This window comes from Canis aureus, chromosome 1, assembly GCF_053574225.1.
Source record: "Canis aureus isolate CA01 chromosome 1, VMU_Caureus_v.1.0, whole genome shotgun sequence".
Lineage (NCBI taxonomy): Eukaryota > Metazoa > Chordata > Mammalia > Carnivora > Canidae > Canis > Canis aureus.
The window spans coordinates 85,195,514-85,223,458 of record NC_135611.1 but is presented as its reverse complement, the minus strand read 5'-3'; the positions used below and the strand labels follow the sequence as shown (position 1 = coordinate 85,223,458).

The following is a 27,945-nucleotide window of genomic DNA, read 5'->3' as shown; positions in this document are numbered from 1 at the left end:
GCCAAGCTGCCTTCGGCACAAAGACATAATTAATCAAATGGACAAATGGTTCAAAAATTGCTCTAGTATATTCTGTAGTGGACAGAGGTTTCCATGGAAACATTGGCGTTTGCATCACAGTTAATGACCATTCTGTACAATGAAGGCTCCCCCTTCACACACACTTCTTTACTCCCTCTCCACTACGCCTGCTCTCCCCACTGTTCCAACCATTAAGAAACACAACCTGGAGAAAAACAAACAAAACAGGGAGAACGAAGAAGCATAAAGGAGAACCTTGAGTACCCGATTTTCCTATCAGAAAATCTAATAGTTCTATTTCAGGATTTATAAAAGTAATTGTGAATTTACTATCATGATTTCATTACTTCGACATATAAATATATAGGAAACCAACTTTAAACCATGACTTTTAATGGTATTAAATAACTATAGTGGTTTCATTGTAGTGTTTACAGATACAGCTTAGGTTATGGCAGTGACTTAAACTGTATTTTAAAAATTACATTGCAACATCTCTAAAATGTTAAATGAAAATTTAGGAAAGTCTTGTGAGAAAGGAAGATTTTATCTTCAATCTCTGGAGAATGACACAAAAATATTAGGTATAAGTGTGATCTTTTACAATGTGTTCTGAAACATCATTGAGTAATATCTAATCAGGCTATGGGCAACCACTACTTTGTACCTAAAACATATTCTCTATAGATAACTGAGTCAATTTGTTTTTGAAAGTAGTTTCTTGTTACTTTATGGTGGCTTTTGAGTTTTTAATCATTGCTCTCCATTTCCCCCGCAAGAAGACAGCTTATCAAAATATTCTTTCCAATCACAAAAAGTACAATCTTTCAGAAGTGTCCTGATAAATGCAATATTCTTAATCTTGATAGTTTAAGAAGCACAAAAATAGCTAATTTCACGTGTGTTAGAGGGTCCAGTGTAGTACTTGAAATAAGAGTTTGATTCTTTGGAAAATATATAACAGGTAATTTATTGAAATTTTTTCCTCTAATGCAGTTTTCCCTTTCTCTTAATTTTTTTTTTTTTTTTATCTCTGTACAGGAGCTGGATACCTTTGTAGTGTCCCTTGAAGGCATGTTCTTTTCCTGATATTTAAGTTTTTATTTTTAAAAGCCTATGACAATGGAATCCTTTGCTGGTGAGAAGCATGAAGAGAGAATTTCAAGGCTTTTTGAGTGAGGGTGGCCTAGGGGACAAGCACAGCAAGAGAGCTGGTGATATTTTTAAGACTTGAAAGGAGAAAGTAGTTTCCCAGGCCTGAAAAATTGAAGAGCCCAGACCAATATACTGGAAGTGATGGTTAGTTTTATGTGTCAACTTAACTGGGCTAAGAAATGCCCAGTTATCTGAGAGTTGGTAAGACATTATATCTGAGTGCATCTGTTAGAGGTTCTTGAACAGATTAGCTTTTGAATTGGTGGCCCGAATGAAAAAGATCCCCCTTACCAATGCAGATGGGCATCATTCAATTTCCTATAAGCCTGGATAGAAATAAAGGCAGAGTGGTTACTTTAGGTGGAGTAATAATTGGCAGAGTGAGATAGAAAGCTCTTTATTCTTGAGCTGCTGGGACATCCATTTTTTTCCTGTCTTCAGACATGGGCACTCCTGGTTCTCAGACCTTCTGGTTCTCAGGCCTTTGTGTATGGACTGAATTATACAAGTGGCTTCTTTGGTTCTCTAGCCTGCAGAGAGCAGGTCATGGGACTTCTCAGGCTCCTGAATTGTGTGAGCCAACTCCCATATTAAATCTCAACCTCTCTCTCTCTCTTTCTTCTCTAGATAGATAAATAGATGATAGATAGATAGATAGATACATACATACATACATACGTACATACATACTTATACTATTATATCTATACAGAGTTATATAAATATATATCTCCTGTCATAAATATATCCTATTAGTTCTGTTTCTCTAGAGAACACTGATTCACTGGACAACACAGAAAGAAAACTGCCAAACTCAAAGAAGACTGGCTATATGGTACACTTAGGGAGGTTGTAACTAAAGACAACCTGTCTGGGTACAGATTTCTTTGTACAGACTCTGCCGGAAGCCTACTTTCAAAGAGCTATGTAAGGTTGAACCTGAGCATATCTGTAGTTACCAAGATGTATGGAAGGAAGCCCACATGGACCTTAACATGACTTTCCTGTATCAAATTGGTATTCCGTATTCTTGTACCATCCTAGAATCAAAAGAAATCAAATCACTACCTAACTTATATACAAAAAATTGGTATTTCTTGCACATCTAAATTTGTAAATTTTATTTTTGTGCCAAGTGTTTTTTTTTAAGATTTTATTTCTTTATTCAGAAGAGATACACAGAGAGAGACAGAGACATAGGCAGAGAGAGAAGCAGGCTTCTAGTAGGGAGCCCGATGTGGGACTCGATCCCAGGACTCTGGGATCATGACCTGGGCCAAAGGCAGATGTTCAACCACTGAGCCACACTGGAGTCCTGTGTGCCAAGGTTTTGCTATAGAGAAGAATGAATGAGAACACTCTTCTTATTACTTACTAAGGTAAAGAAAAGGACATGGACATGGACAGGTGTTCAGTTAAACTATCCGGTAAGGGTTTAAGCCATGTAATATTTTTCTGTAAACATTTTATTGAATTCTAAGATACACACAGAAAAGGTACACAACACATACATAGAATCCAGCTCAAGAAACAGAACACTAAAAAAAAAATAAAAATAAAAAAAAAAGAAACAACATTACCAATATTCTGGAAACTTCCTATTTCACACTGCCGATTATTACTCAAACAAGGGTAACCACTATTTAGACTTCTACTGCCAGAATTTTTTTTTAAGATTTTATTTATTCATGAAAGACACACACATATTGAGAGAGAGAGAGAGAGAGAGAGAGAGAGGCAGAGACACAGGCAGAGGAAGAAGCAGGCTCCATGCAGGGAGCCCGGTACAGGACTCAATCCCAGGTCTCCAGGATCACACCCTGGGCTAAAGGCAGGTGCTAAACCGCTGAGCCACCCAGGGATCCCCTACTGCTGGAATTTAATTCTGCCTGTTTCAAGTTGTGGATACTATATTTTTGAGTTGATAGGTACTCTAGGTATTCAGGCTGGAATGACTACGTAAATACAAAATTAATGAAGTGATAACAGAAACAAATGAAAAGAACAGGAAAATAAATAAATTTGGAGAGTTACTTGACATTATATGGGCAGTTTCTGTCAGTGAAGTAATTTGATACAGTATCTACCCAGTTTGCTTACATGAAGCAGTGCCCTGGTTCACCTTACTCCATAGCAACAAGACTACCTCTATATATGGATTCATCACTGAATGGTGCTATTTATATGAGGAAGACAGTCTCTTTAGGACCCAATTTCTTTAACTGTAAGAGGAATGGTAACATGATAATGTTATTAGAAAAATAATAAAATGACCTATCACGAAATACTTTGAAAATTTTAGGATCCTCACAGTGAAGCTATGAATAAACAGGTGTCCGTTATATTTTTGGTGGGAATGAAAAATAATCCTACCATTGTGCTAAGGAGGGTGGAAATATCCACCACAATTACAGTTGTATTCACTCTTTGATCCAGCAGTCCTAATTCAGGAAATATATCCCAAAGAAATACTTTCCCATGCATGAGATAACATATACTATATATAAGGTTATCCACAGCATATTATTTTTATTAGATTAGAAACTCAACAGTCCAAAGGATTAGAGCTACCCACGAGTCCAAATTTTTGTTTGAATAAACTATGGTGTATCCACACCGTAGAATTCTATGCAATTGTGAGAATGAATGAGAAGACTTCAATGAAGCAATTTCTAGGATATATTTTAAGTAAATAAACTGATATTTAGGATTGTATATATAGTATGCTACTGGCATGTAAGAAAGGCAAAATAAGCATACATTGACATTTCTTTGCATTTGCATAAATCATCACTGAAACGATAAACATAAAGCTGAGAATGAGGGAAGAATAGAGTTGATAGAAACGGAGCTGAGGTGGACTTTTTAAATATCTTTTAACAAATTATTTTGAAAAAACTTAGGCTTACAGAAAAGTTGAAAAATAATAAACAGAGTACCATATACCTTTCTCCATGCTTCCTTAAATCTCAACATCTCATATAGCTAAAAAAATAAATAAATAACATTAGTAAATACTATTCATTGAAATACAGATTTTATTCAGATGATTTTATTCAGTATTTCAAATGTTCATTTTTTGTTTTAGAATCAACCAAGAATTCTCTTGCATTTATTTCTTATGATCCTCAGTCTTTCCTAGAAGTCTGACAGTTCTTCATTATTCCCCTGTTTTGATGACACTTTGAAAGGTATTTTGAAGAATGTACCTTAATTGGGTTTGCATTATGTTTCCTCACAATGATCTTGAGGGTATGCATGTTGGGGAAGAAGATCACGGACAATGGACCTTCTCTACTGCATGATGATCAGGGGGCTCATGTGATGTCTCATTTCCATTGGTATTAATCTTGATCACTAAAATAAGGTGGTGTCTGAAGGTTTCTTCATTGTAAAGTCACTATTTTCCCTTTGTAAATACTGTTTTGAGAAATATAATCTGAGATGAGACTATGTAAAATTCTGTCTCTTCTTATACTTTGCCAAACAATTTTAGCATTCACCCATCAATCTTAACCACAGCAATTATTACTGTGGTTTTCTAATGGAGGCTTTTAATTTCCCTCAGTCATTCTGTGTTTATTAATTCAAATTCTCTTATTAGGAGGAGTTGTCCCTTCTCAGCCTCTTATTTATTTGATAACTTATTTATATCAGTATAAACTCACTGTGTATTTTGTATGATTTAATTTTAATTCCTTTTTGGTTCTATCATTTAAACTTCCTCTTCAAAAAAAAAACCCTTTTTTAGAGGTTTTACTAGTGTTTACAATATACATGTTAAAATTGTCTAAGTACATCTTTACATAACAATATACTGTTTTATGTATAGTACAAATACACTATAACCTAGTATCCCAAATCTTCCCTTTCTCTTGTGACATTGCTGTTATTTGTTTCATTTATCCACATAAACATAAAATATTACTATCACTGCCCCAAATCATTGTCCTTTAGGTCAGTTAAGAATAAGACAAATGAAAGAATTTATTTTACCTTCATTTATTCCTTCTCTGATGCTCTCCTTTCTTTTATGTAAATGCAAGTGTCTGATCTATATCTCTTTCCTTATGCTTGAAAATCTTCTTTTAACATTTCTTGCAGGGCAAGTCTGCTGTCTGGGAATTCTCCCAGTTTTTGTTTATCTGAGAAAGTATTTCTTTTTTACTTTGGAAGGATAATCTCAATGGATATAGAATTCATGGATGCAGTCTTTGTTTTCAACATTTTAAAGATCTCATTCCACTCTGGCTTGCTTTTTTTTTTTTTTTTTTTTTTTTTTTATGAGAAGTCCGCTGTAATTTTTATCTTGTTCTTTTGCATGGAAAGTATTCCCCAATCCTTGGATTCCATCAATATTTTCTCTTTATCTTCATTTTTCTGCAGTTTAACTCTGTGATGTGTCTATGCATATTTTGAGTATCCTATTCTCTAAACTTCTGGTTCTATGGTTTGGTATCTATCATTAATTTGGAAAGCTCTCAACCATTATTATTTCTGCAAACATTTCTTCTGTTCCTTTCTCTCTTTCTTCTCTGATATTCTAGTTACACGCATTTCACAACTTTTGATATTGTCCTCCAGTTCTTGGATGTTCTACTCTATTCCACTCCATTTCATTCCATCCTATCCTTTTTTCCCCCTCTTTTGTCCTTTAGCATTGTAGTATGAGAATTTTCTATTTACTTATGTTCAAGTTCAGGGATTCTTTCCTCAGCTGTGTCAAGTCTACTGACTGATGCACCCATCAAAAGCAGTCTTCATTTCCAAATCTGTTTTTCATTTCTAGCATTTCTTTTTTCTCCTTTCTTATAGTTCCCATCTCTCTGCTGACATTCCATCTGGTCTTGCACATTGTCTACTTTTTCCTGAAGAGCTATGACCATATTAGTCATTGTTACTTAAAATTTCCTGAGATAATTCCAACATCTTTTTTATATTTGAGTCTGGTTCTGATACGGCTTTGTCTCTTCAGATGGTGTTTATTCCTGCCTTTTGGCATGCCTTGTGAATTTTGTTGAGACCAGACACATTACACAAAGTAATAGTAACTGAGGTAAATAGGCCATTAGTATGAGGATGTGTGTTAATCTGTCTAGGGGTTTAGGTACACTTAATGTTCATTTTAACTTGTAAGCACCAGAGGCTTTGCATTTCTCTAGCGATCTTGTTTTCCACTCCTCTTGGCTTTCAGTTTCCTTTTGTCCTGTTTTTAGAGAGTGCATGTCTTGAAGCCCTTTTTCTATAATCCACCTTTATTACTTCTGGAGGTTTGTTAGTATTATGATAGGTTATGGAGAAAAAAGGGTGTACTCTAATCTTCTGATTAAATGTGCATCTTTTTAAAAAAAATTTATTTATTTATTCATGAGAGACACAGAGAGAGAGAAGCAGAGACATAGGCAGAGAGAGAAGCAGGCTCCATGCAGGGAGCCTGATGCAGGACTGGATCCTGGGACTCCAGGATCACACCCTGGGCCGATGGCAGGTGCTCAACCACTGAGCCACCCAGGTGTCCCAAGTGTGCTTCTTTTAATAGGCCGGTCTTGGGGATTTGGCCAATGAAGTATTTCTGCTTCTCTTCAAAGGGTAGAGCTTTGATCACTCCTATCGACTAGTCTTTCTGGCCCTAGTATTTCTAGTATATTTTCTTGAAGCCATCTTCCTTGTTGACTATGGCTCCCCCCCATCCCACGCCTTAGGTGACATGGGAAGATAGAATCTCTCTAGAGTGTATTTTCTTTCCCCAAATTGGGATATGTTTCCAGATTCATCCTCAAGTGATGTCCTCCATCCTAGAGATTAGGAAGGGTCTGTGAGAGTTTCACAATACCTACTGCTCTCTTTTCCTGTTAGAACCAGGGAAATGGAATGGAATGGAATGGAATGGAATGGAATGGAATGGAATGGAATGGGATAGAAGAAAATATCTAAGAACTGTGGAAGAACCAGGACCAGCTCCTTAGGAGCTTTCTCAGATCTCCCAGTGAAAACCTGATGGTGTTCCTGGAGGAAAAGCCTGAGAAGATATTAGGGGATCCCCTCTACGTGCAACCTCTAGGAGCTTCTCACAGCCCATAGTCTCTATGCAACCTGGTAATTCCTAATGTACACTGCACAAATGATCCTTGATTGGCAATTCTTGCTCCAGGTAAGCCAATCTCAGGAACTTTCTCTCCCTGGATGCACCTGACTCTCCAGTTTTTGGGAATGCAGTTTGTCCTGCAACCTTAGTTCTCTTGCCTAAGAAAGTCATTGATTTTCGGTTTGTCTAGCTTTGTCTTCTCAAGGTTAAGAGTATTGATTTCCAATCATTTTACATGTTGGGCTAAAAACTGAAGTCCTCAGATTCATGGATATATATTTTATTTGGGGGTTATAATCTAATATCATTACTATTTATTTTGTTGCTCAAATTATTCCAGCCTTCGTCACTGAGAGCTGTTTAATTTGACCTTTTTGTCCCCCTTTCTGTCTCTAATAGTGAGATCCTGACTCTCATTATCTAAAACTTATTTATTTATTTTAAAGATTTTGTTTATTAATTCGTGAGAGATACAGAGAGAGGCAGAGACATAGAGGGAGAAGCAGATTCCCGGCAGGGAGCCTGATGTGGGACTCCATCCCAGGACCTCAGGATCACGACCTGAGCCAAAGGTAGACACTCAACCACTGAGCCAGCCAGGTACCCCTAAAACTTATTTATTTGTTCAAGCCTAGTATTCATATAAAGCAGTTTGATAATATGTCCCATAGGTGCATGTGAAATAAGTCTACCAACTAAAATGCAATATCCCTCTAGTTCTTTTAGCCTTAAGCCTTGTACGATCCAGTCAAAACACTATTTCATGGTTACTTAGGTTGGCTTTTTCTTCCCCACTCACTTCATTGTGTTTATTTCATTCATCTGTAGGCTCCTCAATCACAGTCTGCATTCTGTCCTGGGTGACTTCTGTACACCTGTCTTCCAGTAAATGGATTCTGTCCTTGGCTGTACCCAGTTTACTATTGAGCCTACTGAAGACATTTTTTTGTGACTGTGTTATGCATTTTTGGGATTTTCATCTGAATCTTTATTATAATTTCTAAATTTAACCACCTGTCTTGCATGCTGTCTACTTTTTCCTTAAGAGCCTTTAACATAATAATCATAGTTATTTTAAATTCCTTCTCAGGTACTTTTAACATCTCTATCATATTTGAGTTTGGTTATAATGACTGCTCTGTTTTTTAGGAATGTGCTGGTTTTTCTTACTTTTTTGGTATGCTTTCTAGTTTATTCCTAAATATTTTCTTGAAGCCATCTTCCTTGTTGACTATGGCTCCCCCCCTACCTGCCGCCTTATGGGAGCAATTTGTTTAACCCATTAAACCTGGTTTTTCAGATTTGCTGTTGCTATGGTTACTCTCAGGTTACCACAGGTTTCAAATTCTAATACTACCATGTGTTTAGGGTAGGGGTTTTCAGAGGGCTTTTTATTTCAGTGCTTGCTCCATGCCAATCTTACTAGTTCTCTTCATACTGGACCTCAGTGAAGGTCTGTCTTTTACAAATTACTTATTACTTAATGCTTCTTTTCCTGGGGTGTGTGCTTGAGAATGGGGGCCACAGGTGTAGTTGGTCTCTATTCTGATTAACTGTTTGACATAGGCACTATATATCTGCTTCTTTGTCCTGGAGCTTGCTTTGGAGTTCTGAGTCCATTAGACCTTTATGCCCATCCTCCAGGTTTCAAGTTTCTTTTTTCCTATTTCCTTCTCCTAGCTGCAATGGGTTTTCACCAGTGACCCATGAGCACCAGTGTGCTGACCATCCCCCCCTACAGGTTTAGGTTTTTTAGTTTTATAGGGAAGATAGAGGAGAAATGTCTCCGTTGAAACTTGTGTGTCTCCCCCACCTCTATAGAAGCTACTGACTGTTTCCCTCCTCTAGTTCTGTACCACAAGGGAGACTTTCTCAGAAACTTTCACTTTCTATGAGGTCTCAGTTGCCAGACCTCCTGGTATTTGCAGTTCCCAGGGTTTTTCACCACTTCCCATGCACATTTATTCTCCACCAATTTTCCAATAACCCGAGCTGACTTGCCAATAAGGAGCATATAACCCCTTCTTGCTGTCCAGCTGCATCCTGTCCTGGTAAGCCACTGTTCTTATCTTGTGTTTTCCTGGAGGCTCCAGTCTTTTCTTAGATTTTTTTTGGACCAGTTGACTGCCTTGCAACTTCAGCACTCCAATGGATTCCAGAAAAGTTGTGAACTTGCTGTTGTGTGTATACCTTTTTATATCACTGTGAATTTTGAATCATGCAAATGTATATTCACAAATTTTAAAAAGAAAGAAGTGCAAAACAAAGTAGTACCTACTCAAAACTCTTGCATGTGAGAAGCAATCTGTTCAAAAAAGTATAGTAGTAGATCTTGATAGATTATTAATATATGTAACCACACCTAACTATAGAGGAAAAACTAATACTAAAATTCTCCATGCCTGAACTCAAACTCTAAAAACCTCACTTTTGCTAAAAGTAAGAACAACAAATAATCAGTGGAGCCCATATTCAGATTAAAAGAGATGCAATGATACAATTGTTGCCATGTACTAATGGAATTTTATGATGGCCTTTGCTTTCAAATTTGAATTAAGCTGCACTTCTGTGCTGAAACTTCATTTTTATTTATGACATAGTTATGCACTAATAGCCTTCCTACCTTTGGTGGTAATCTTATTTGCCTGGCTATATAAATTGTTCTGTTTATTTTTTGATTTTTATTACTTTGAAGATTCTTTCATTGAACTTAGTAACTATTTTATTTATAACAAATTTGTTTTCCTTCTAGGAATTTATTCTTCTCTATACACATTCACACACAATTGCAGATGCTTTTATTGAAATAAGTTTATATCTGTGTATATATATTTATATATACATAAAATATATTGCATATTTTTCCTACTTATGAAACATTTTAGCCACCCTGAAATTAACATCTATGTATTTTAATATATTTATATATATCCCTTAATAAAATTTATCGTGCTCAACTCATTGTAGATGCTGAAAACTTGATAAATTTCTCTTATTTTATAAATGGTAAACATAAGTTTACCATAAGTTAGGTATGAAGGAAGTATTTTATTCCATATTTACTCATTGGATTGCTTGGGAGCTAAAATTAGAATACAAACATTTAATGAATAACTTCTGTAGTTTTCCTCTTGTCAAGGAACCAAGTGACACATATTCTGAAAAGCACCTTTCTCTGAGCTCTACTAATTTACCTTTTGTGTTAGACTAATATATTTAATTCATAATAAAAGAAATTTTGTTAGCCCTGTGACATCCAGGATACTGTTCAATTCCTGAATAAAAAACAAACATGCAAGATAGAATTAGCAGTCCTTGTCTATCAAGAGCTTACAATCAACTGGGCAAAGCCTAACAAGAGCAACATCCTGTGTTTCAGACCTGTTTGTGACTCCTTGTGATATTCTAACTTCTGAAATTGCCTGGAGTAGAACAAAATTCTTTTCAATGGGCTGAAGATTCTGTATTGTTAGGCAGGCCTGGTATGAGTAAAATTTGTGCTGTCACTAAGGAGAAAGTGGGCTTATTTCCAGATTCCATGGAATACTCTACAGTCTCTTTGACCTTGGCTCTTAGACATCAAGCACAAACAAGTCTCAGAGCTCACCAGCTGATGAGGAAATAGTCACCTGGGGGCACCTGGGTGGCTCACTTGGTCAGACAACTGCCTTCTGCTCAAGTCATGATCCCAGAGGCCTGAGTCTGAGCCCCACGTTGGGTTTCCTACTCAGCAGGGAGCCTGTTTCTCCCTCTCCTTCTGCTGCTCTCTCTCCCTCTCGAATAAATAAAATCTTAAAAAAAAAAAAAAAAAGAATAGAACCTTTCAAGATGGGGTTCCTTTATGTACAAGCCAGAAAATCATCCCAAGCAGAATGATTGGGATAGATAGATAATATAAAAGGGCCTTCTATTGTAGTAGCATGGTATAGATTCGAAATTTTAAATGAATAGAGTTCTCTTCCAATTTACTGATAAGGAGCAAGGTACAGTTACATTAGGGTTGAGTAGGGTTTACAAGGAAATATTGCCCACCCCTCTACTCCCCACCATTAGTGAAAGAAGCAATAGACAGTGAGCTTTGGACTCAAGTCTCCAGGGTTAAAGCTCAGTTCAGCTACCTATAAGCTGTGTATCCTTAGATATTTAACCTCTCTGCCACTCACTTTTCTCATCTGTTAAATGGTAATGAGTATCTCATTGTACTATTTTGAAGATTATAAAAAAATATTATTAATAAGTGTTTAATAGGTTCTTTATATGAAATCCTGAGTCATAGATACCATGGAATTCAGAATTTGAAGTAACAATGATCATATACTTTATGTCACATAATACCTATCATGGGTTCTGAGGAAGCAAACATGAATAATTCTGCAGCAAAAATATATGAATTTTAATACTAAATGGAATAAAGAATATAAACAGATTCTTATGAGTCCATTTCAGGTGTTGATGACAAATGAAATCGACCACAATTAAAGTTCTCCCAAATTTTTAGTTTTTTAGAATTTTCTAGATAGAAGATTTGTCTATAAAAGATCATGAGCAGCAGGAGCAACATCACTATCTAAAACTATAGGATGGTATCAGGTGTCAAGTTTACTCTTGACAAGAAAGTGTCTTTACTTAGACACCTGAAAGCATTTGGAGTCATCACAATGATGTGGAGACCCCCTACTTTGGTAAGTTTTATTTTTGTATCTTGTAATGTTAGCCAAGACTTCTAATACAAGGTTAATAATTGTTGGTAATAGCAGCATCTTTGTTTTTTTCCAGATCTTAGGAGGAATATGTGAACTGGTTAAAGTTCCAGAAAGCTTGATACAAATTCAGCATATTAGGTAATTTGGTTTATAAGAATCACAAAATACCCATTCAAGTACCTTTTTCTATTAGTGGCTCTATATAATTTTGACAAGCTTATAACTATTTCTGTGTTTTCTGAATTATTCTATACAAGAAACTAGGTGGACTTCTGGTTTTTCAGTTGTACATGAAAGGAGCGTGGAAGTTGCCACTCCTTGCTAACAACCACAAAGAGAACAGACTGAGAACCTAACCAATCTTAAATCTGTAAGAGTGAGGAGGACACAGGGCAAATCATTGCTGTCCAGACTGAAGAGGCAGACAGGTGAATACAGGGAGGTGGGTGTTACTAGAGCAGAGATTAGGAGAGGAATAGCCCTGGATACTTGTGCTGGGATAGGAAAATATGAAACATAATTGAGGAATTGCTAGAGGCTCAGTGTAGACAAGTCTGAGAGTTAAAATATTCATGGGAAGATGGGGAAGTAGAGAGGTCCCTACAGTTTTGTGAGATTGACCAGAATCTCACAATAAACGTCAGAGAAAATTCCCCTTGTGCTTCTGGCACTGAGAAGGAAAAGTTTGAAATACTCCAAAACATTCTAGTCTTTGAATGAGGCCTTTCCATAGGGCAAGCTGGTTAACTGAAGCCTAAGATCCCAGGTTATTATCAGCCTAACTGACCTGGGGATGGGAAATACCAAAATCCAGCTCACTCTGCTAGCCTCTCCCACATTAGGGGTGTGAAAAACCTGAGAAACACTCATGAAGTTCACATTCCAGAGGCACATACTCACTAAAAGACTAGAACCTAACCATGGACTATGTTTCCATTCCCCCCTACCTAACCACCATATTGTCAATGGCCTATTTACAGCAGTTCCTTTAACCTGTTACATCATGGAGAGTTATCAAAAAAAAAAAAAAAAAAAAAGATAATAATGTATACCTAGTGGCAAAAACACCATTTGAAGTTACAGAGCAAGCATAAGAACCAGACATGGCAAGGATGTTGGAATTATCAGATCAGGAATTTAAAACAACTAATTAATATGTTAAGGGCTCTATGGATAAAGTAAACCATATGTAAGAACAGATGGACAATGTAAACTGAGATTTGGAAATTTTAAGAAAGAATCAAAAAGCGATGCTAGAGATAAAACAACAACAACAACAACAACAAAACCCGAAAACCTCTCTAACAGAAATACAGAATGACTTTGATGAGCTTATTATAGACAAGACACTAATACATCTGACTAAAGAATCTCTGAGTTTGAGGATAACAGAATAAAAACTTCCAAAACTGAAAAAGCAAAGAGAAAAAGACTGAAAACAAACAAATAAACAAACAGACAAACAAAAAACACACATCAGAATATCCATAGACTGTGGAATAAATTACAAGAGGTATACCATATAAGTACTGGAAATACCAGAAGAAGAGACAGGAATAGATGAAATATTTGAAACCATGAAAACTTCCTGAAATTAATGCCAGATACCAAATCACAAATCTAGAAAGCTCAAAGAACATGAAGCAGGGGAACCTGAGTGGTGCAGTCAGTTAAGCAGCCAACTCTTGGTTTTGGCTCAGGTCATGATCTCAAGATTGTTGAGATTGAGCCCTTCCTCAGGCTCTCCACTCAGCATGGAGTCTGCTTGAGATTCTCTCTTCCTCTCCCTCTGCCCCTCTCACTCATGTTCTCTCTTTCTCTCTCAAATAAATAAATCTTAAAAAAAAAAAAAGAACATGAAGCAGGATAAATGCCAAAAAACTGCATCAAAGCATATCATATTCAAATTACAGAAATCAAAAATATAGAAAAAGTTCTGAAAAGAGCCAGAAGGAAAAAAAAAAAATCTTAACCCATAGAGAGAAAAAATAAGAATTACGTGCAAGTTCTCAGAAAACCATGCTAATAAGAGAGTGGAACGAAATGTTCAAGTATTGTGGGGGAGAAAAAAACCACCAATCTATAATTCTGTTCCCTACAAAATTATCTTTTAAATGTGAAGAAATACTTTGTCAAACAAAAATTAAAGAAATTCTTTGCCAGCGAACCTGCTTGGCAAGAAATAGTAAAAGTTTTTTTAGGGAACTTGGTATTTCCCCAAACAAATTTTAAACAAGTTTAAAACAATGTCTACAGAACAACTTATATACAAATGTATAGCAGTATTGTTCATAATTATCAGACTTGATAGCAACTAAGATATCCTTCAGAAGGTGAATAGATAAATAAACTGTGATACAACCAGAGACCAGAATATTTACTAGAAAAAGATCAGTGGCTTCTAGAAGTTAAGGGGGAGGGAAAGATAAATACACACAACAGGGATTATTTTAGGCAGTGAAACTATTTTGTATGATACTATAATGGTGGATATATACATACACCTACATAAGTATAACAGTGGATATTATACATTAGTACAAAATCACAGAATACACAATACCAAGAGTGAATCATAAAGGGTGGACTTTGAGTGATAGTGATGTGCCGATGTAGGTTCATAGATTGAAACAAATATACCACTCCAGTGGGCAAATGCTTATAATGAGGGAGGAGATGAGGGTATGTGGGAAATCTGTACCTCTGCTCAATTTTGCTATGAACCTAAACTGCTCTGTATTACAAAGTTTAATTTTAAAAAGCACAAAGTATTTTTTTTTAATTGTCAAGTTCAACACTTTCAAGATCAGGAACTATTGTTCTGAAAAATACATTGATAAGAAAATAAAAGGCTAACCACAGTTTGGAAGAAAATATTTGCAAACCATATATCCAAAGAGGATTCATATCTAGAATATGTAAAGAATCCTTCTAACACAATATTAAGATAACAAAATTTAAATTGGTTAGAAGACTTGAAAGACAAAAATATATGGATGATAAAATATGCTCAACAGTATTGGTAATTAGGGAAATGCAAATTTAAATCATGAGACAATACCACATAATTGCTAGAATGATTAAAGTTTAAAAGAATGATAACATGAAGTGAGAATGTGGATCTATAGGAAATCTCAAACATTATTGATGGGAATATAAAATGATGCCATCATTTATGAAAAAATTTTTTTGATAGTTTAAGTTGTATGTAACACATATAAGTAATTTAAAAAAAATACAAAAATATACTTTCATCCAACATCTTCTCTCTGAAGTTTTAAAGAACTTTATTCATAATAGCTCAAACTAAAAATACCCCAAATGTTCATTAAATATTTAATGGATTAACAAATTGTGGCATATTCATACAGCAAATACTACTTGTAGTAAAAGAATACAAACATAAGGGAATGATCTACTGATATATACAATATTACAAATTAATTATTTTTAGATTTTTATTTATTTATTCATGTGAGAGAAACAGAAACATAGAGGGAAAAGCAGGCTCCCTGAGGGGAGTGTGATGCAGGACTATCCCAGGACCTCAGGATCATGACCTGAGCCAAAGACAGATGCTGAACCACGGAGCCACTCAGGTGCCCCCACAAATTAATTTTAAAGCATATGCTAAATAAAAGAAGCAGCTACAAAGCTGGTTTCACACATATTGTATGATTCCATGAACTACGGGGTAATATGTAAAAAGAAATGACTATCTAAGGGCTGAACTGAAGCAAAAGCAGGCAGATGTTATAGATAAGTCAATATTTCGTAGAAGATCCAAGACTTCTGAAGACTGAAGCAAAGCAGGCAGTTGTTATAGATAAGTCAATATTTGGTAGAAGATCCATTTCAAAAAAAATATTTGGTAGAAGAGAACAATCGTAGGTAAGCTTCCTGGTTTTATCACTCATAGCCTGAAGGCAGACATCATTAGTGCAATGCTGTACAAGTAACATATGAAAGTGATAAGACTTTCTCATTGGACTGATGAGCCAAAAAAGGCAGAATCTGGGACAACTACATAGCTGAAAAATTAAGAGGGGTCAGAGTCAAATGGGGAGAGGATCTTTAAAAAGAGATAAGGTAGAAACACATTATACCTAAATATCTGACTGAACTTGCCATGCACCACCTAGAAAAAAATGGCAATTTAGTTCTGCCAAGATAACCACTCAAAAAAAAAAAAAAATCAATCAATCAATCAATCAATCAATCTTCTTTGGAAGTATATAACATAATCTAGAAACTCAACAATGTATAATTCACAACATCCAGAACCAAAATCCAAATTATTCAAATTTCAAAGAAACAGAAAAATACCACACTCAATGGAAAAAATAATCCATGAGGACAAAACTAAAGCTGATCAAGAGTTTGGAATCAAGACAGATTTTAAAGCAACGACTATAATTATCTCCATGGATATGGAGATACATTGATGATGAATATAAGAAATCTCAGCAACGGAATAGAAGCTATTGGAGAATAAAAAAGAAAAAAGTGAAAAATGCAATCCAAAATAAAAAGTGTATCTAATGGGATTAACAGCATATTGAAGATAAAGTGAATGAAATCTAAGACAGATCAATATAAATTAGCTACACTGGATAACAGAGACAATAAAATGCAAAATATGAACAGACTCAGAGAAACTACAACTGAAGATGGTCTAACATATATGCAATTACAGTTCCAGGAGAGAAAAAGATAAAGGGACAAAATAAATATATGAAGAAATGTAGCGTAAAATTTCTCTAATTTGGTGAGAAACAAATTTCAGATTCAAACTTATTGGAACACAAGGATGGTACATGCAAAGTAAATAGCACCTAGGGACATACAGTCAAATATATGATTAATTTGAAAGTTTTGAAAGCAGCCAGAATAAAACAACATATTACATGCAGAAGAACAAAATTTACTTGAGTTCAGTCAAGGTAACTCTTACATCTCTACTAAGTAACACAGAGATATTAGGAATATTAGAAATTTAGTAGATATTTACTAAACAAATAAGAGATTTATTGAGATGTCCAAATGAAGCTATAATTATTTGAGCGAGCGAGTGGAAAAATACTATACTTGGGGTAGAAAAGCGCATTTAAAGTTCACATCGACCATCAATTTGCTGAGATTCTGAACAAGTTCCTTAGTCTCTATAAATCTAATCTTTACAAAGTAATTGTGAAGATGACATAAGACAATCCATGTGAAAAATGTCTGTTTCTTAACATACAGAAAATGTAATACTTAGTTGAATCTAAATGATGTTTCATGTTTTAATGTTTCTTACAAAGATACTGTTGATTTTCTGCAAGGAAAGGCCATATTTGTTGTGCTTTCTTCTGTACAAATGGTTTATGGACTAAAAAAAATTGCCCATCATAAAGGCAAATTACTTGTTGACATCTGCAAAACTACTTCAATCTTTTAAAATCTTGTCCATATATCCTCTTGAGCCCTAGTATGATGATAGAAATTTTAACTTAACGCTTCTAGTTATTGATTTTCTACAACTGGCCATCCTCCAGAATTGCCTTAAGTGAGTTTTTAAAAAATTTGTTATATTAAGATTTCTAATAAATAAACTGAAATTAAAGAATTTTCCTTAAAATTATTTATTAGAATTTTATTTTGTACTTGCCAATGAATCTCATTAAATACTACTATCTATCTCCAAATAGCTACTAATATTTTTAACATTTGCACCACAATAAAGTTTGATGGTTTAACAGCTGTAAAAGTATACTGCACTGTTTAGCTGCACTCTCATTGCATATACAATCAGGACTTATTTAAAGCATATCAAATATACATAAATGTAAATTTTTTATCTAGTAAAATTGAACTTGCCCAAGGTTGGCTGATATGTATACCTCAAACATATAGGAATCTGCTTTCCTTTTTTATGGACTAATGTTTACCAAAGAAATTTCTTTGACAAGGTTTCTGAAACAAACTATGACCTCCTACAAAACTGAAGTGGTCAAAATGAGAAAATACTACTAAATCATGGACAATACTATGTTTTTACTTCCCTGGAATCTGGAGATTAAGAAAAAAATACGTTCTACTCCAAACCATGTCAGGTTGGGATTATTATCCTAATACTATGAAGACAATTTTTCATTAAGTCACAGATTTTTATGTGTGAAGTACAAGCAGAGAATTATCTTTATGAAATGGGAGAAAATTGCAACTACTTTTCAAATGTAACCTTGACATTTTGAAAAGTGCAGTAATGGATCTGTCCCCATGGAGACAAATATTTTACTCTTCATTTCTGCGCCAAAATTCAGCACATTATACCCAGATCTGATCTAGTCTCTATGGTCCGTCTTGGGGGGTTATATAGTTATGAAGACATATCTGAATTAAAGCAAAGTTTCACTGAATATTTCTGTTCTTCAGAAATTGATATTGACAGTTGTCTTTTTTTTAAACTTCTAAGTTTTTCAAGATAAAATCTGTTTTTATGCAGTAAAATAGATGATGCAATCAAAAGAAGAAGTTTGTGAGAACTTAAAAGCAGCTATAAGCCCTGGGACTGAGAACTGGATCCTACGGCCCCATTGTCCCAGTAGGACACATTTATAGAAATAAATGTCACTTAAAAACATCCAGATTTTGCCTTCATTTTACCCCTTATTAATACTAAGTGGAAGAAATGCTTAGATTTACAAAAATTCACTGATATGTGTGCTATTATTTTTTATCCTCTTTGCATTGAGATAATATGCAAAAGTGCTTTACCTGGTACCTAAAAAAATTAGTTGTCCAATAATGTGTTCATTTTGGTCTTTTAGTTGTTTTGTTTCAGTCATTTTCCCCTTCATACTTGAAAACATACTAATTAAAACATTCTAATCAATACAAACAGCAGACCTCATGTTTATTATTTGCAGAACTTTCTAAATCTTTAGAACAAAAACAAAACTTTTTAAAGAATCTCATAATTAGCCTATTTTTATTAGTAATTTCATACATGTGGCTCATCAAAATGTTGACTCTGTGTGTGTGTGTGTGTGTGTGTGTGTGTGTGTTGAGAAATAGGAGAACTTAGATTTTTGTCACCACACCAATGTGCTTGACTTGGTATTATCTCTTCTTATATTTCAATGTTGTTGTCTATCTTGGTGTCTAAGGACCTAGCCTTTGAAAACTCTATAGAACTTGCTAAGATTTCAGTGCAAACACAGTAATTTCACTTGAACACCCTATCACAAGATATCTAAACAGCAAAATCACATAGTTAATCCAATTTACTTCAATGGCTTACTTATTTCAAGGTTTTGTTTTTTCTTAGTCACTTTATGTTTTTACTCTCCAAATGGAATTTTGCCTTTGTGCACCTTCATTTCCATAGGCATATCAAACTTAACATAGTTCATTTGCAAAGGCAAAACTTCATAATTCATTTCATGCATTATTGTTTTTAACTTAATTGATTTTTCCTCATGGAAAACTTTAACACGTAAAATTACATAATGCATTTGTTTGTTTACCTATTTGCTGTCTCTCTTCTACACTAGAATATCAAGTCTATGAGGACAAGAACTGTATTTCTTTGCTGCTATATCTTCACTCAATGTAGTACCTATGATACATCAGATATACAATAAATATTTGTTGAATGGATGAGCAAATAAAAGTATGGTAAATATCCACCTGTACTTGTTCAATCCTATGGAGGGTCAGATATTTATAATTTTAGGTGGGACAGGATGGCTCGAATGGAATGGGATTGAGTATTTTGTTTCCCTGATGTCATTTAGGCTCTGTTAAAAGCCCAGAAGATTAGGCTGCGGTTAAATCCTCCTGAGGGCTGATATTAAAAACAATGCACTGAGGTATATCAAAATAGTTTCTGTGAGAACCTGGTAAAACTTCGAGATAAAACACGTAAAATGTATGTGGCTGGTGGCGGTGGGGGGTTGCCGTGACTGGTCCCTATGGAGTTTTTGTCTCTTAGACTTGTCCACATTGAGCTTCCAGAACGTTGTCAAAGTTCACTTTTCCCTCCCCCAGTACTGCTCCTGCAGAGTGTTCTGCTAGTGGATTTCCATCACTCAAATTCATCTGTCTTTCCAATTCTAGGGATAGTAGTTTTCATGTAACCTCACTTCTCTTAGAGATCTGAGAAGAGCTGTTGACTTTTTAGTTTGTTCACTTTTTACTTGTTAGAATACAGTGGTGACTTCCAAACTTTTTTATATGGTGGACTGGAAATTGGAAGTTCAATTCTGTGTGTTCTTTGTCCTCTTTAAGAAATCTTTGCCAAACTGAAAATCAATTTCTCCTAATTTTTTTTCTAAAAGTTTTATAAGTGGGGGTTTACATTTAGGTCTATGACTCATTTTGAGTTAGTTTTTATGATCATCCTTAAAAATACTTTAAGTGGGGGATCCCTGGGTGGTGCAGCAGTTTGGCGCCTGCCTTTGGCCCAGCGTGCCATTCTGGAGACCCGGGATCGAGTCCCACATCAGGCTCCTGGTGCATGGAGCCTGCTTGTATCTCTGCCTCTCTCTCTCTCTCTCTCTCTGTGACTATCATAAATAAATAAATTAAAAAAAATACTTTAAGTGATTTTTTTGTGTTAAAAATTTTTAAAAATCATTTTTGTGCAAAAAGTATGTATGTCCCACCCTCAGAGATAATGCACTTTTAAGTGAGGAAAATGATACTGCTAGCAGTTTATTGTAAAAATTAAAGTTCATTTCATTATTTGTATTTGGCTATGCCATATATTTCCAGCACAATTTGTTGAAAAGAGTATCTCTACCCCCATTGAATTGCCTTGGTAACTATGTCAAATGGCAATTGGCTTTATGTATATGGTTCTATTTCTGGTCTCTCTAGTCTGGTCCATTAATATATATAAAGATCTAATTTTTAAATAATCACCACACCCACCACAGGGCTTGAACTCAGAACTCTGAGGTCAAGAGTCACATGTTCCACAGACCAAGCCAGCCTTGGACCCCTCATTCACTTCTCTTTTATCTTTACGCTAATGCTACATTGTTATGACTTTTGACCTTTATCATGAATCTTGAATTTAAGTGGTGCAAATCTCCAAAGTTGCCCTTATTTTTCAAAATTATTTTGGTTATTCAAAGTTCTTTGCATTTCCACACGTATTTAGAAATGTACTTTTCAGTTTCTATAAGGTGTCTGATGGGAATTTGATTGAGATTGATTTAATCTATAGGTAAATTTGGAGATAATGTACATTTTAGTTTTGATTATCTTGGTCCATTTGTCACTTGTTTTTAGGCTTTGTTAGGGAAAGTCTAAAATAGCCTTTACTCTATGGTAGTTCATCTCTGCTATGAAGCATTTTATGAGTCTGCTCTGAATACTCCAGTTATCCAAATGACTTCTAGACCTGTGTGATCTCTGAATTATCCAGCATAGAGCTTCCTAGAATTTTCACCTGCTTAGCCTGATGGAGGTTACTCCTTTGTGTGCAGTTTAACATGCAGCCAATATTCAAAAGGATCCCTCTGCCATTCTTTACAGTATGCTGCCTTGCATGACCAGCTGGCATAGGCTTCCCCAACAGTAATTTCTGTTTTCTCAATCCAACAAGACAACCCTGCTCCCCTTGGGTTTCTCCTTCCAGCGCCATGGCCCAGGAAGTGCTTTTAGACAGGAAATGAGGTAACCTTGGCTTCCATCTCCATTTTCTTGCCTTAAGTGTCATATTCCAGTGCTGTATGTTCCAATATCTGAAAAACAACTCTTATTTCTGCTATCTAGTTTTTAATAGCAAAAAGAGATATTTGGTTCCAGTTACTCCAACGTGGATACCTTGAACTTGTGAACCTTTTAAATAGAATTCTCTTTTCTGCTTCTTGCTTATACAATAAGACATATGAACATTGGTTTGTATGGTGGCTTTGTAAAATATTCATACATGGGACCTTTTTCTCTTTTGTTTTTCTTTTTCTTTCTTTTGTATTTCTCCCACAGAAACAGAAATTTTTTTTTAAGTCATATTCTTCATGCCACCCCATCATCCTCCTGTTGAGAGTGATTATTGCTAGGTACTCTAACGACGTAACATCTCAAGCTTAACAGCTTAAATGATTATTTCTCACCTAGTCAACAGCCCAGTGTGATGAGCCAGGCAGATTCTATGTGGTAACTCAGGTATCCAAGATCTTTTCATCTGTGATGCTGCTGAATTCAGAAGAGCAAGAAAAGAGAACAGGGGGTGATTATGTACAAGGTATAATGATCAGGCCTAAAAGTGCTATTTTTCATTTCTACTACATTTCATCATCCAGAACTCACTCTCATGGTTGCAAACTACTCATATGGAGTCTAAAAGATACAGTATTTCATTGCGTTCAGTAGAAGGCAATGGTGTGGGTAAATGACCCAGTCTTTACCACAAATGCTAACTCATACACAATTTCTTTATTATTTTATTTTATGTCATTTCTTCCTCTGTATCTCTGATTCCAAGGCCCATTATCAATCCTTCATCATAGGCAATTACTTTGTTAGGTTTTTTTGATATGATTTTTATTCAAAGCTTTGAGTTGTTTAGACATACATATAGTTTAGATATAATTTATTTAATTTATATTGTGCCTAAGAATTGTTTTGAAATAACATGTTTTAAAACATATTTCTGTCGTCATATGTATCTCCATAGAATACTGGAGATTTAAAATTTTTAATCACTTAGTATCATAATTTGAGATTCTGATTTAGTATTTATAAGGTAAGGTCTGAACACTCAAAATAGGAAAGAAATCAAAACACTAAAACAAGCAAAGATAAAATAAAATAAAACAAAACAAAATAAAAAAATGCAAAAAAAAAAGCTGTCAATAGAACTGAGATTCATAGCCATGATAGAGACATAATGACCTAGTTTTCACAACTTATTAGAAACTATATTAAGAACTGTCATTGTTATTTGTAATCTCAAGGACCCCAAATTATGCTAGTTTCTTCCATTTGTATCTTTCTTCCCCCAAATTACTTTATAGGGATCTATCTGATCTATTGATCAGAGATGAATACTCTATGTCAGAAATATCCTACTAGACTCTATATTCTTAATACTTCTAATAATGCTCTGATAATAAAATAAAAAAGTACTCATAAACAACATTTGAGAATTTTATTTTTTTTAAAGATTTTACTTATTCATGAGAGACACACAGAGAGAGAGGCAGAGACATAGGCAGAAGGACAAGCAGGATCCCTGCAGGGAGCCCAATGTGGGACTTGATTGACTTGATCCTGTGACTCTGGGATCACGCCCTGAGCCAAAGGCAGATGCTCAACTGCTGAGCCCCCCAGGCGTCCCAGGAGGTGGTGTCCTCAATCTTAATCTTCTCAGGTCAGTTGTTTCTCTTCTATGATTAATCTCCCCCCACCCCATCTTTCCATTTCTAAGTTATGCCAAATAATAATTGTAGCATCAGAGAATTAAGTTATGGCATGCACAGCTTGTACTGAATTACTTATTTTGCAGATTTTTTGTATATTTTTTATTGGAGTTCAACATATAGTATAACACCAAGTGCTCATCCCATCAAGTGCCCTGCTCAGTGCCCGTCACCCCATCCCCCTGCCCACCCCACCTTCCACTACCCCTTGTTCATTTCCCAGAGTTAGGAGTCTCGCATTTTTTGTCACCCTCTCTGATGAGAATCATATAATTTTAATGCTGAGAAATGTCTTCCTAGACATTTCCCTATGCACATGATACTTGCACATACACATACAGCACATATTCATATTCTTGTAAAAAGAATATAAAATGCATACACAAATTGAGAAACAAACCATGAAGATAGTTTACAAATAAGGAATTGTTCAAATCAATTTAAAATGTTCAGTTTTTCATAAATTTTCTGTAGGCCCATTAGCAAATTGGAGATTATTTTGAATGACTATCTTCTTGGAAAGTATATAACTCTTCTAGCCTCAAAAAGTAACAGACATGACCAAAAGAGGGAATATTATTGATTGAATAGTTTCAATGAGTTCTGAGTTCCAAGGTTGGAAAGTAAACTAGAGAGTTCCAAATGTGGAATTCCTGACAAGTCAGAGAAGCAAGTTAAATAAAAAAGCAACTAGCAAGGGGTGAAATATCCTAAAATTTGTTCATTACATATATGATGTCTTTAAATACACAGGTTTTGTTGTGCTAGTAAAGCACTTCTATGCCTAGTGTTTTAAAAGTTTGTAATCACAAAAAATGTTGAACTTTATAAGTGTTGTTATAGGGCTCTTGGGTGACTCATTAAGTTAAGCATCTGCATTTGACTCAGGTCATGATCTCAGGGTCCTGAGATCGAGCTCTGTGGTGGGTTCCCCACTTAGTGGGGAATAGCTTCTCCATCTACCTCTGCCCCTATTCAGACTTGTGCTCTCTTTCTCACCCTTTCAAAAAAATAAAAAAATAAAAATAAATAAATAAATAAATAAATAAATAAATAAATAAATAAAATCTTTTAAAAAATGTTGTTATGACATCTATCAAGATATGTATTTTTTTCTTAAGTACAGTGACACATTGCCTGACATTCTAATGATAAATCATCCTTGAATGTTTGGATTAAATCTTTCTTTAATAGAATGTCATTGTCACGTATTTTACATAGTAATGTAATGCTAGTTGCTATATTATTTTACTTATCTTACTTTTCCTTTATTCCAATTTTTTTGGTTACCTTTTTATTGTTGGACTAATTTCATTGTATAGGCTACCTCAAATCATTTTTCTGATCAGGTGGGATATAAATAATCACACATTTACAACACTGAAATGTAAACAAAAGAGCAACTTCAGTTCTCATGTTTCCTTCATTGAAATAATAGTTATATTTGTATATATACATAAATATGCAATTATATATATATTTGTACCCATATGAGATGTTACTATCAGTATATTGAGCAGCAATTCTCAATCACTCCTTAGGGCATGCCTCCCTGTTCTATTGATGTGACACAATTATGTACTAAGAACACTGAAGGTAAGAAAACACAAAATTGAGAACTACTGGCTTAAAGGTAATTGATCTTCAAGGTTAATGTGAATAGCAAGATGATTTAGTATGAAGGAGGTAGAAGTTGAATGGCTAAGCTCCTCAATTCTCTTTCATGCTGTATGCAATGGAGTTTAGTATAATTTCTATTTCAAATTTAATTTCTAAACGCTATCTTTATTAAAATATCAAATAATCAGGGTCACACAAAAAGTAAAAATAGTACAGATACTTAGCTATGTTTTAACTTCTCTATACATATATATTTCTGTTACTAAAGGCTCTAGACTATTGCTTCAGTATAGAGAGACCTAGCCCTAGAAACAGGAGTTGTAACACCAGAATCATACAGTAGCAATGCTATTAAGTAAAAGTGTGGGAAATAATTCTAATTGAGAATATCTTCTACCTTTCTATCAGCTGAAAACCTCAACTGTTAGCCTAGCATCTTACGCACTAAAAACACCAGGTACACAAGATCAAATAGTATTACTGCTTGTATAATTTTTCTTATGGCTGCCAATTAGGAAAATACTTCTCAGCCTATCTGTACATTTTAACACAGATTTAATTCCTAATCTGGGGATAAGATAAATGATTGACCCATCTGACTCAACAGTAGTATCAATTTGTCTCTTAGTAACCATGGACTATATGAGTATATGGGGGGGTGCCCACTTAAATTATTTTATATTCTTTGTTATGGACTGAACTTTCCCTACACCCTACAAAAAAAAAACAAAAAAAACAAAACAAAAAAAAAAGTATGTTGTAGTCATAATTCTCAGCATCTCAGAATGTGATTCTATTTTAGAAATAGGATCTTTACAGAATTAATCAAGTTAAAATGAGACCATTAGGGTGGGCCCTAATCCAACGGAATTGTTATTCATACAAAAAGGGGAAATTTAAATAGAGAAACGGACACACGTAGAGGAAAGACAATATTAAGAGACATAAGGAGAAGACAGCAATTGACAAGCCAAGGAGAGAGGCCTACAACAGATTCTTACCTCATAACCCTTGAAAGGAACCAGTCCTGCCAACACCTTGATTTTAGACTACCAGTTTTAACTCTGAAACAGTATATTTCTTTTGTCTAAGCCATGCAATTTGTGGCACTTTGTTCTGGCATCCCTAGCAAGTAATACACCCTTGTATCGATGCCAAGTGGGGTTATTAGTCAGCACGGGAAGTCCAAAGTGAATTCATCCAGTCTTTCCTATTGCCTTTCCATACCAGGAAAACTTATACTCATGACCTTTGATATGGTAATGTGATGGCTTTGGGTGTGGTGGTAGGATCTATGAAATTTTGTCATGTGTATGCTCCTTGTCATTGATGTCACTTGCCTATATAATTCTTAATTACCTAAATACTTCTCAAAGTAGTCTGTGCCAGGGTGTAAGTTCTAATATGAGCTACTTGAGGCAGTTAGGAGTCGTAAAGACAGAAGTCTCAGTATTTTTTTTTTTTATTATTTATGATAGTCACAGAGAGAGAGAGAGAGAGGCAGAGACACAGGCAGAGGGAGAAGCAGGCTCCATGCACCGGGAGCCCGACGTGGGATTCGATCCCGGGTCTCCAGGATCATGCCCTGGGCCAAAGGCAGGCGCTAAACTGCTGCGCCACCCAGGGATCCCCGTCTCAGTATTTCAATCTGAGAACTTAACCAATAGAAAGACCAAGTCTGAATAGTAAACCCAGGAAGCAAGTCACTGAGAATAGGCAGCCCTCAAAGTTATGCAGATCTCTATGATGGGGGATGGGAGTTGGATGACTATAGGAAGTGGTTCCAGAGAACAGGGACTAACCCATTTTGTCTCCATAGGTGAAGTTTGATTATGAAACACATCTTTTGTGTCAACATTTGAAAAGCATATGAAAGGTTAAATATCCTCCCCTCAATAAAACACTGGAGAAACACAAAGATAATATTGAATCTGTTGCAAAAAACATCAAAATGGGAAATGAGAAGCTTGAGATTATAGCTTATGTGACTTGGGACTGCCAATGTAAGAATCATCCAGACCCAGGCCTACAGGTGAAGGAAAAACTCTCCAACTGTATTCCATCATCAAGAAGAGTAGTACTCGTACCCCTGAAACTAATAATACACTAAATGTTTACCTACCTGAATTTAAATAAAATAAAAAGACTTCCATTCATGAAAGAAGATGTTAGTTGAAAGATGCTTTCAAAAAAAGGAAGGAAAAAAATAAAAAAAGAAAGAAAGAAAGAAAGAAAGAAAGAAAGAAAGAAAGAAAGAAAGAAAGAGAAAGAAAAGAAAGAAAGAGAAAAAGAAAAGAGAAAGAAAGAAAGAAGGGTAGCACTGAGAGACTCTATTAAATAATATTCAGGCTTAGGGCACTGAGTGTATCTTTTTTGTAGGTAATGCCAGCCAGAAGACCTGGTATGTAAAAGTCTCGGGAAAAGTATCTATGACTCTTGATCCTATTAACTCATAATGTTCTTTAAATGTTATGACCTTTCAATTCTGAAGATTCCATAAATGCCTGAGACTGCACCAACCATTCTAGAGTGATCACCAGAACCCTACGAAGAAGACCCGGAGAACCTGCAGTCTTGAGGCTGATAAAGAACTCTCTAAGACCCTCTGAAAGGTTTTTTTTTTTTTTTTTTTTTCTGACACAGAACACTTGATACCCAGAAAAAAATCTCATGACTCATATTATTGTTAAGTTTTTATCCAATACTTCAAGTTATTTGTAAACTAGTTTGAAATGTCAGAATATAAACATGCAGAAGACAGTGTAATGGAGGTCAGTGGTCTAAATTTTCTTCCATTTCTACAGTTTCCTGCCTAATATCAGAAGCCATTATGATCTGTAAAAGGACTGTAGCAATAATAAATATATAGAACCAGAAGTTTACTTGAGGTTGAGTAGCAGACACAAGATTTGAAACAAGGTCAAGATTGTTTGGGAGTGAGAAC

General features: G+C 35.1%; 1 long non-coding RNA gene across 4 annotated transcripts; it reads left to right on the top strand.

Annotated features, from left to right (window-relative positions):
* Positions 1–138: 138 nt before the first annotated feature.
* On the top strand, positions 139–27,767 carry LOC144319097 (uncharacterized). 4 transcript variants are annotated; one of them, XR_013385011.1, is made up of 7 exons: positions 139–335; positions 1,063–1,320; positions 4,265–4,367; positions 7,033–7,327; positions 12,038–12,102; positions 24,923–24,977; positions 26,821–27,767. It is a non-coding gene; the product is annotated as an uncharacterized LOC144319097 (long non-coding RNA). The 4 variants fall into 4 exon arrangements; XR_013385013.1 differs by having other exon boundaries at positions 1,063–1,377; XR_013385012.1 differs by lacking the exon at positions 4,265–4,367.
* The last annotated feature ends 178 nt before the right edge of the window (positions 27,768–27,945 follow it).